Raw genomic sequence first — 9,949 nt, 5'->3', positions numbered from 1 at the left:
ATCAGGACAAGGTGATCTGGCCGGGAGGGGGCACAGCTTCCTTTGCTTGGAACCCCCATGGCTTCCCCCACTATCTGTTCACACCACTAGCTCTCAGCCCACTCCCCAAGACCCTGCCTGCCCCTTAGACCCTGCTCCTTTCCTTTCGCCTGTGTGTGTGTGTGTGTGTGTGTGTGTGTGGCTATATGTGTGTGTGAATCTCTCCCGGGTCGTGCGGCCCCGCAGTCCCTGTCTTTGCCCTGGGTCTGTGTATTCGAGGAAGTTTCGTAGAAGCTAGCCGTGTCACAGCACGCGTGGGTGTATGAGTGCGGGCCCTTCAGATTCTAGCGAAGCCCGGGGCCTTCCCGGGCTATAAGAGAGGATTCTGGGGCGGCATCGAGAGGGACCCAGTGCAAGGGAGCTGGGAGAGCTCCAGCCGCTCTGGGTATGCCCCAGCTGCTCTACAACCACACCTGGCTGGCCCAGTTTCCCTCCAGTCAGTTGCTCCGTGCCCCAGATTCATCCCCAACACCACCCAAGAGGAATTGGAATTCGGGAGTGGCTGTTACTCAGGCTCCCTCTCACTCCATGACAGATCAAATAAACTGGTCCTCTGGGCTGGAGCTCTGGGCTCCCCTTTTGCATTCCCCTTCTCCCCTGAGGAGGTCTCTTCCCTCTACCTCCCACAATACACACACACACACACACACACACACACACACTCTCTCTCTCTCTCTCTCTCTCTCTCTCTCTCTCTCACAGGTCCTGACCTGGCACAGTAACAAGACCCCACCACCAGGGCCGTGGGGGCTGGCCGAGCAGGTCAGCCTTGCTTCCTGGCAGAGGACCCGAGGCGCCCCAGCTGGAGGGACATCACAGCCACCTCCAGGCTCACACAAGCCTTCTGTCTTTGGGGAAAGAGATGGGAACAGAGATGGCCCTGCAAGTGCTGGAAAAGAAATCACTGTTGGCAGGGAGGCTAATTGGATGCGGCCATAAGCTAGTTCCTGGGACAGGTGTGTTAATAGCACTAAAACATCTGAAAACACCCAGAGCCACAGGGAGGAATTACTAGGCCCGGGGAGACCAAGGTCTCATTGAACAGCACCCAGGAGTGGAAGGATCACTGGACCAGGAGGCTGAACCCCTGGATCCTCACCCCGGCTCAGCCACCAGCTCACTGCAGCCCTAGAGCAAGGCCCAGCCTCTCCGGACCTTGGAAAACAGTACAGGGGGCAAGGCGGGGCTGCCCGGCCCCCCGGACAGGAGCCTCGCTGTGGTCCTGTGTGCTAGTGGTGTGATTATCATCTCTGTTTTGTGGATGAGGCAACTGAGGTTCCCCAGTGAGGGTCGCTTTTGCCACAGCCGGCAGTGATGGGGGCGTACTGGACCCGGCCTCCAAGCTGAGAGCCATACTTAAGGGGCTGGACCAGAAACCCTTAATTGCCCTCCGCCAGGGTAGACATTTTCTTGGTGTCCACTAGGAGGCGCCCTAGACTGTTTCTCCTCCTTGGCACCAGCGCCTAGATCCAGGCAGGCCTGTGGTCTCCCCCACCCACCCAGTGGTTTCTAAGCTAGGTGGAGACGGAGGCCAGCTCCCGGGGAAAGGCCCGAAGGCACACTAGTCCTCCCTCTCCCTTCTAACTTACTCCCATGGAGGAAGGAGTCTCTTGTCCTGATCTTCCCAGGGTGAGGGAGGGAAGAGAGGGGTCTCAAACTGCAGGAAGGTAAGGGCCCGTTGGTCCCTTGGGAGCCCCATGAGCCAGACTGGAATCGGCTCAGAGAGGGTTAGTAACTTGCCAGAGGTCACACAGCGAGGCCTGTCTGATTCTAAATGCTGGATCCCAGTCCTGGTTCAGGTGAGGCTCGAGATAGGTACGCCGGACTCAGCCTGCTGTGTAGCCCATAGCAAGGAGGAAGGTCCTGGTCAGCTGGGACTGTGAGCCTCAGTGGTGACACAGAGGCTGAGTCTTCCATGGAGTGTACCTCCAGTCATTCAAGGGTCAAGGGCTCAGTCCAGGAGGTCAGGGCCAGGTATGGGGGCTCACAAAAGGGCAGGGGCAGGCCCTCTGCTGGCAGGCGGGACGTATCCTTGGCATTGGCATCACTGTCTTTCTCTGAAAGTGGGTGTGTAGGTGGGGGGTGGGGGTGGGGTCACTCTGACTCAGAATTCAGATTCGTCAGTGTATTGGAGAAATGGGGGTGGAGCCACTGGGGAGCAGGGGTGGGGAGAGGCCTTTAAGGATGAGGGTGGGAAGCCTGCGATCTGGGGATGGGGGTGAGCGATGGCTCCGGCAGGGCAAAGGATCCAGTGTGGGTCGGTGTCGAGCTGACTAAGAGGTACTGTGGAAACCAGGAGGGGCTGGGCTGGCTGAGGGGAGGTGACAGTGACGTGCAGTGTGGGTCTGCAGGACCCTTCTCTCCCTGCTTGACTTCCTGGAGGGTCGGTGTCTCTCCACCGTCCATGGCAGGCGGCCCGAACCAGCCAGGCAAGCAGGGGGGAAGCTGAGCGTCCACGAAGAGCACCCCCTTGACTCCCCGAAGTTACAGCCAGCCCTGCCTTCTCACCCAGGTAGGCCCTTTCTGGCTGGGACCCTCCCCAGCAGAGACATCTAACCCCACCCGCATTACTCAGGTCTGTACACAGTGATGGAGGCGGGGCCAGGCTGGGCTCGGGTGTAGGAGTCAGAGACCGGCGCGGCCAGGCCCCAGGGCACATGGCAACCGCCCCCAGTCAGCAATGCTGAGGTTGCTCCGGGGGTGAATGAAGGGACCTCAGGCCACAGGAGTTGTCCTGGAAAATCCCAGCCCTTCTCCCAGGCAGGTCACAGAACCTGCTCTCCCAGCCTGGGGCCCTTCCCTCCCTCCCAGCAATGTGTCCAGGGGCACCTGACTTGAAGGGCTATAAATAGAGGGATGACGGAAGGCTCCGGAAGCCCGAGGGAGGGTTGGAGAAAGGGATTCTGGTTCTCCTGAGAGGGGCCCGGTGAGGCTGCCCTGATAAGGCAACAGTTTCCTGAGGTTGAACAGGAGGGCCCTGGCAGAGGAGGTCCAGAAGGGGGCATTCAGGCAGAGGGCACAGTCTGGTGAAGCAAGAAATGGAGCCGGCAGGTAGCTCGGAGTAGTTGGGCAAAGGCTGCCTGCGGTTGTGGTGGGTGAGGAAACCCAATGGCCAGGGGCCTTGAACATCGGAATAAGGGCTCTGGGTGTTGCACTCAGGGTGGTTCTGGTTTTGTGATAGGGACTTAAGAGTAGCAGTAACAAGTCAACGGCAGTCCCAGGCTACCTGAGGCATAGGGACAGAAAGTACATAGCCATTCTTCCCCAGTGAGTTGTACCCTTTATGCCTCTTCTTCCTCTCTGCTGGCTGGAATATGCCTGTGATTGCCGGAGCTGGAGCAGCCATCTTGGATCGTAAGGTACCGAGCAACCAAGAGGTGATCTGGGTTCTGATATTTGTGGAGCTGCCGCAACAGTCCTGGACTCGATTTTGCCAAACGTTGTTTACTTGGGAGAAAAAATAACATCTGTATCGTCTGACGCACTATTTCTTTGGGCTTTTCTATCTCCTTCAGCTGAAAATAAGCCTGAACCACATCCCAGGTCAGCAGGGAGCCTCAAGAGCCCTTATGCACCATTGTTCCACCCCTGAAATCCATAAAGGAAAATAAGAACGGAAAACCCCAGGGGTATTTACACCTCTTCAGCCGTGACAGCAGGCATGCGACAGACAATTCTACCGCAGGTACAGTCCCCTGCTCACCGGACCCTTCCAGAGTCTTCCTTCCCTGCAGTTTCAATAGGATGTTTAGAGATGTGCTCAAAGGAGGAAGGAAGGAAGGAAAGAAGGAAGGAAGGAAGGAAGGGAGGGAGGGAGGGAGGGAGGGAGGAAGGAAGGAAGGGAGGAAACGTGCTTTTTGTTGCAGATAACATGCAACATCAGCATCGTGAGAGAGCTTGGCTCCCTCTGCCAGGCGCCCCCATCCAGACACGCCTGGTTTTCTGGATGCCATGACTCAGGGACCCCATCTCCCGGCCTGAGACCCATGGGCTCCCAGAGGCACCAGACATATGAGCCACTCCCTGTTGGAGGAGTTGATAGTGTTCCTGAGAGAAACTTGAGTTAACACCCTGGTGGGTGTAACATTCCCAGGTGGGTCGTTTCCCAACACACAAGGTCGTACGGCCTTCTCTCTGCCATGGTGACCTAATAATAATACCAATAAAGTTGCCATGTAATGAAGACCCTGTAGGGCTCACCTCTGTGAGAGGACCGGACAAGCACCCCTCTCTGCTCCCTGGCTGAGATGGAGACAGAGGAGGATACAGCCGCTGGCTAAGGATTTAATGGAGCCCTTTACGGGAACAAGTCCCTCCGTGCATAAATGAGGGAGCAATCCTTCAAGGCCTGGGCACTGCTCTGCGTGGTCAGGCCACTTACTGGATCCAGGGCGGGAGCGGTGTTGAGAAAGGGAGGCAGCTAGGAAAACATTTCCCTCCTCACCGGGCTCAGCTCAGGCCATTCTGTCTCTGAGCCCGGTGTTTGTTTGCCTTCCGTAGAGGCTTCTGGGGCTCCCAGAGCCAGTTGGCCAGGCCACTCCTGAGGAGGGAGGACGGGGGCGGGGTTGGGGGTGGGGGGCAGCTGGGGCATCTGCCAGGATCATCCCTCCTCCCCACGCTGAGGGGGGCTGCCTCAGCCACTCCTCCTTATCCTGGGAAGGCCTTCCTGGTTCTGGGGGAAACAAGGGTTCCCAGCATGGGGGGAGAGGAGATGGGGTGGCAGAAGGAGGCAGGGGGCCGAGAGGTTCAGAGGGCACGGTGCAGAGGAATGCCGGGAGCCCGCTGCCTGGGTTTGATCCCAGCTCTGGGGGTCACCTGAGAACTAACCTCTCTGAGCCTGGGTTTCCTCGTCCAGATGAGGACATGCACAATACCTTCCTCTTAGGGCTGCTGTGTGCATGAGACGACTTAGCACATGGGAAGGGTTAGGACGGTGGCCCGGTGCACAAAAGGGGCTGGAAGAATATTAGCTGTGAGTTGTTTTATGATTATTACTACAGGGGGGAGGAATTATAGGGGAGAAGCCCCCAAGTCAACAAGCCCCTTCAGTGAGGGCAACTTCCAGTGAAGGATCGAACCTTCGAAGCGCTCCTTCAGAAACGCCGTCTCCAGCGCACACCCTGAGGCCCCTCCCGCGTTGTGAAGCTGTCTACTGACTGCAGCCCATCAGGGACAGGGTCTCATCAGGGGAGGCAGAGGAGTGTGGTGGTTCCGACTGCCTGGGTCGGAATCCAAGTTCTGTCTTTCCAGAACATTCCTTAACCCCTCTATGCCCAGGTTTCCTCACTTGAGGCATGGGATGATGAAAGGGCCTTATTAGTGAGGTAATGAAAGCTGGTGAGGCCTGATGACAGCTTGGCACTGATGGTGTGGGGGGACCGCTGCCCCCACCGCCCCAAACCCATGCCTCTGAGGGACTGTGCCTGCAAGATCCAGCGTGGCCAAGAAGCAGAGACGCTGTGTACCTGTGTGTGTGTGTGTGTGTGTGTGTGTGTGAGAGAGAGAGAGAGAGAGAGAGAGAGAGAGAGAGCTGTGCCCGAGGATGCTGTCCAGGCAGAACGGTCATACCCGAGTGGCTGCCCCAGAAGGAACGGGAGATTCAGGCTCTGTCCAGCTGTGACACTGGGCTGAAGGCCACGAGGGGCACAGGACTGGGACACACTCCCATCTCTCCATCCTCTCTCCACCCCTAGGAGGCCTGCATTTACTGCCCCATTCTGCAGATGAGAAACTGAGGCCCAGAGACCCAGAACTGAGGGTATCCATCCCAGACTTGACTGACCCTGACCCCAGCCCTGACCAGGACTGCCTGGCCTCCTGGCTCTGGGGTGAGCCCCTGTCGCCCGTCTCTGGGGTGCACACTTTCCCATACCTGACACCCCCTCCGGGCCCAACCTTCTGCCCCAACTCAATTTCTCTTCCCACCTGCTGGTTCTCCTTTGTCTCTTTACCCCAAAGAGCAGAGACTCGTAGCGCACACCAACTCTGTCCTACAACCTCAGAGACTCAGGGAAGCAACAAGCAAGGCCTCTTGTTCTAGAATTTGTCCTGAAGCCTGGGAGTGGGTCACACTCTGCAGGAGACACACTTTGCCCCAGAGAACAAGGAGGGACGTGCATTAGAGCCAGCCAGGAGGGCTTCCTGGAAGGAGTGGGCCTGGGGACGAACTTTGAAGAGGTGAAGCCCCTCTGTCAATGCAAAGCACAGAAGGGCATAGCTGCTGAGGGCTCTGGCGCCAGCAGGCCTGGGTTCGAATCCCAGCCTTGTAGTCAACTAGCTGGGTTTGCCTTAGGGCCTGTTAACTCACTTCTTTCTGCCTCAGTGTCCTTCTCTGAAGCAGAGGCGTGCAGCGTCACTGGTGAAGGAGGGGGGTGAGTCCAGAGGCGTGGGGGGCCACTCCACATGTCAAGCGACTTCGATACCAACAGGGGCTGAGTCTGTTGGGCGCTCGTTTGATGCTCCGTGCTTTGCTGGTATCATCTCATTGCGATTTCCTGACCACCTTACTTGGGACATCCTACGATTGTCCCCATTTTTCAGATGAGGAAACACACCCAGAGAGGTTGGCTGATTTGCCCAATGCTGGCAGGTGGTAGAGTGAAAACTGAGAACCCAGGGCTGTCTGACTTCGGAGCCTGTGTCCCTAACATTCTGGACACTTTCTCTGACCCCCCCCCCCCGCCGGCTTCCCCATCATCACAAAGGGCAGGGGGGTCGGCAAGTGGCATTCTCCTGCATCATGCATTACAGCTCTGACTGCTCAAGGAAGGGTCCCTCCTGGAGTCTAGCACGTCCCTGGCCCTCTCGGAGATGTCCCTGACCCCCACCCCCCCAGGGTAGTAAGAACAGGTGCTGGGCGAGAAGCCCTGTCCTGGGACTCATCTTCCTGCCTCTGCTGAGGTTGGGGCGTTGGTGGGGGAAGGAGTTGGGTCCCCAGTGCCCAGGCTCCGCTGGCTAAATTTAGGCGCTGGGATATAGAAAGAACAAAGGTAATTAAGGGGTGTTGTATCACTTTCCAGCTGCTTCTCACGTCCTCTGGGCAGTCACACGCCACTCGGGAAGGGGTGAGGAAGCGTGGGTGACACAGAGGGGAGGAGAGGGGAGGAGCGGGTGGACAATCAGGGCTGGAGGAGGAGGGGGAGCCCACAGCCTTCACCCCAGACTCGAGACCTCAAGGAGCAACGTCTACTTGGGCCTGCATACTGCCCCTGTTGCCATGGGACCCTGGGAGGCCATTTTCAGCCAAACATCCCAAGGGCTTGCTCCAGTGAACACCGTCTGTACATGAAAAGTCCTGCCCTAAGAGTAGAGACCCCCACGTCATCAGAAGTGCTCTGCCTGGGGGTGAGGGGTGTCTGCCACGTATTGATCGGGGACAGTATGCCATAGGCTTTGCCCGGATGTTCTTAGCAATCCTTCCAAGAACTCTCTCAGGAAGGCATTAGCATTCCCATTGTAGAGAGGAGGAAACAGCAGTTAGAGCTCAGATCTGCACAGCCGAGGCACGGCAGAGGGTGGGCGTGAACCGGGCAGCCCGGCTCCCAAGCCCATGTCCCCAGCCATGGGCTGTAGCTGACTCGGGGCACCATGGCCAGTCGCCACTCTGTGACGGAAGAAGGATTACCAAGAAAGCTTTGCTGAAGAGGTGAAAAGAGCAGGCATCCTAGGGGATCGGAACTGCCTCTGCAAAGATGAAAGTGTGAAGTCTGCCCACCCCAAAGGGGCTGGTGCAGAAGCAGGCGTGAGGCTTCATGTTGGGGTCGTCATGATTGTCGCCACATCCCTATACGTATTAAAAACCAGACCTGAATCACCCAATTACAAAGTCGGCATGGATGTGAATAAGCATTTCTCCCTAGAAGATATGCAAATGGCCATAAACACATAAGGATGCTCAACTTCATTAGTCATCAGGGAAATGCAAATCCGAACCACCACGAGCTACCACTTCACACCCACGAGGACGGTTATAATCAAACAGACAGACAACAGCAAGTGCTGACAAGGAGGTGAAGAAATCAGACCCCTCGTGCCGAGCCGGTGGGAATGCAAAACGGGGCAGCCGCCTCGCAAAACATTTTGACAGTTCCGCGGAAAGTTAAACACGGAGTCCCCATATGGCCCAGCAATTCCACTCCTAGGTATGTGACCAGGCGAACTGAAAACATATGTCCACAAAAAAATTATACACAAAGGTTCACAGCAGCACGATTTGTAAGAGCCAAAAAGTGCAAACGGTCTAAATGCCCGTTGGCTGATGAAGGGGTGATCGAGGGGTGGTCTATCCAGATCACGGAATAGTACTCAGCTTTTGGAAAGGATGCAGGCAGTCCTGACACCTGCTACAACATGGAGGAACCCTGAAGACAGGACGGCAAATGAGACGAGCCAGACGCAAAACATTGCACATTATATGACTCCGTTTATATGAAGTGTCCAGAATTGGCAAGGTTATAGGAAAAGAAAGTAGACTAGTGATTCCCAGGGGCTGGGGAGAGGGGAGGGTGGGAAGTGGCAGCTAATGGATGCAGGGTTTCAAGGGGGAGGGGGCGATGATGTGAATGTTCTGGAATTAGGTGGTGGTAGTCAATGTATAACTTTATAAATACACTGAAACCCACTGAGTTGTCCACTTTAAAAGGGTGAGCTTTTTTTTTAAAGATTTTATTTATTTGAGAAAGAGATATTGAGAGAACGAGTGGGAGGAGGAGCAGAGGGAGAAGCAGACTCCCTGCTGAGCAGTGAGCCTGGCGCGGGGCTCGATCCTGGAACCCTGGGATCATGACCTGAGCCCAAGGCAGAGGCTTCACCGACTGAGCCACCCAGGTGCCCCTAAAAGGGTGAGCTTTATGGCATACGAACTATCAATCAATAAAGCTGTTATTTGAAAAGAGAGCTCTGCCTCTAATATTTGCAGGAGAACAAACAGAGACCCACATACCATATGCCTAAATATTTAAAAATCAAGCAAACAAACTGCGGAATAAAATATGTTCCTGTCTCTTACCTTGACAAATACAGCTCCATAGTGGTAAAGTGGGAAAGTACGTATAAAGCTCTGGTTTTTATATGCTCGAAAGCTGGTGTGTTGGGTGTTCTGTTGATGGACCGGCTGTGTGTGGACAAGCAGTAAAATAGAGATATACATAATTCATAAATTATTATGGTTTTGTTCCATAAAAATGTTCATGCCTTTATTTCACCAAATTTACTAATTTGTGTTCCAGTAACAGGCATAATCTAAAAAGGCTAAAGAAATAAAATACAGTTTTCATCCAAAAGATAAATTATGGTAAATGTAAAATTTTAAAAATGTTTTTCAAAAAGATGTTTTTCTAAAATAGTCAGAATTGGGGGCGCCTGGGTGACTCAGTCAGTTAGGTATCTGCCTTGAGCTCAGGTCGTGATCCCAGGGTCCTGGGATCGAGCCCCGTGTCAGGCTCTCTGCTCATCGGAGAGTCTGCTTCTTCCTCTCCCTCTGCCCCTCCCCTTGCTCGTGCTCTCTCTCTCTCAAATAAATAAGTAAATAAAATCTTCAAAATAAAATAGTCAAACTTGATGGAAACGAAGAGACAAAATACAATTATGATTAATATAACATTTAAAATAAAATCTGAATTTTTATTAATTCTTCTGAAATTTTAATGAAATATTATTAAACGTTTTGGAAAAAAATAACACTATTGGCAACTCCAGTGTTCAAAGCCCATGTCGTGGGTAATGTAAAGAATCAGCATCACACTCCATGCACGTTAGAGTCAAATTTAGGTACACAAATTGAAGAGTAATATGAGTTGCTTAAACATCGCAACATAAACGTTCCTTAGTCGCCAGGGGCATCATTGTGGGTGTCGCATTAATTCCCAAGAATTGCTGGAACCCAGAGTTAGTACCTGAAGGATGGCAAGAA

The sequence above is a fragment of the Ursus maritimus genome, unplaced genomic scaffold (genome assembly GCF_017311325.1).
Source record: "Ursus maritimus isolate PB19 unplaced genomic scaffold, ASM1731132v1 scaffold_23, whole genome shotgun sequence".
Lineage (NCBI taxonomy): Eukaryota > Metazoa > Chordata > Mammalia > Carnivora > Ursidae > Ursus > Ursus maritimus.
Note: the sequence above shows the minus strand (reverse complement) of the source record.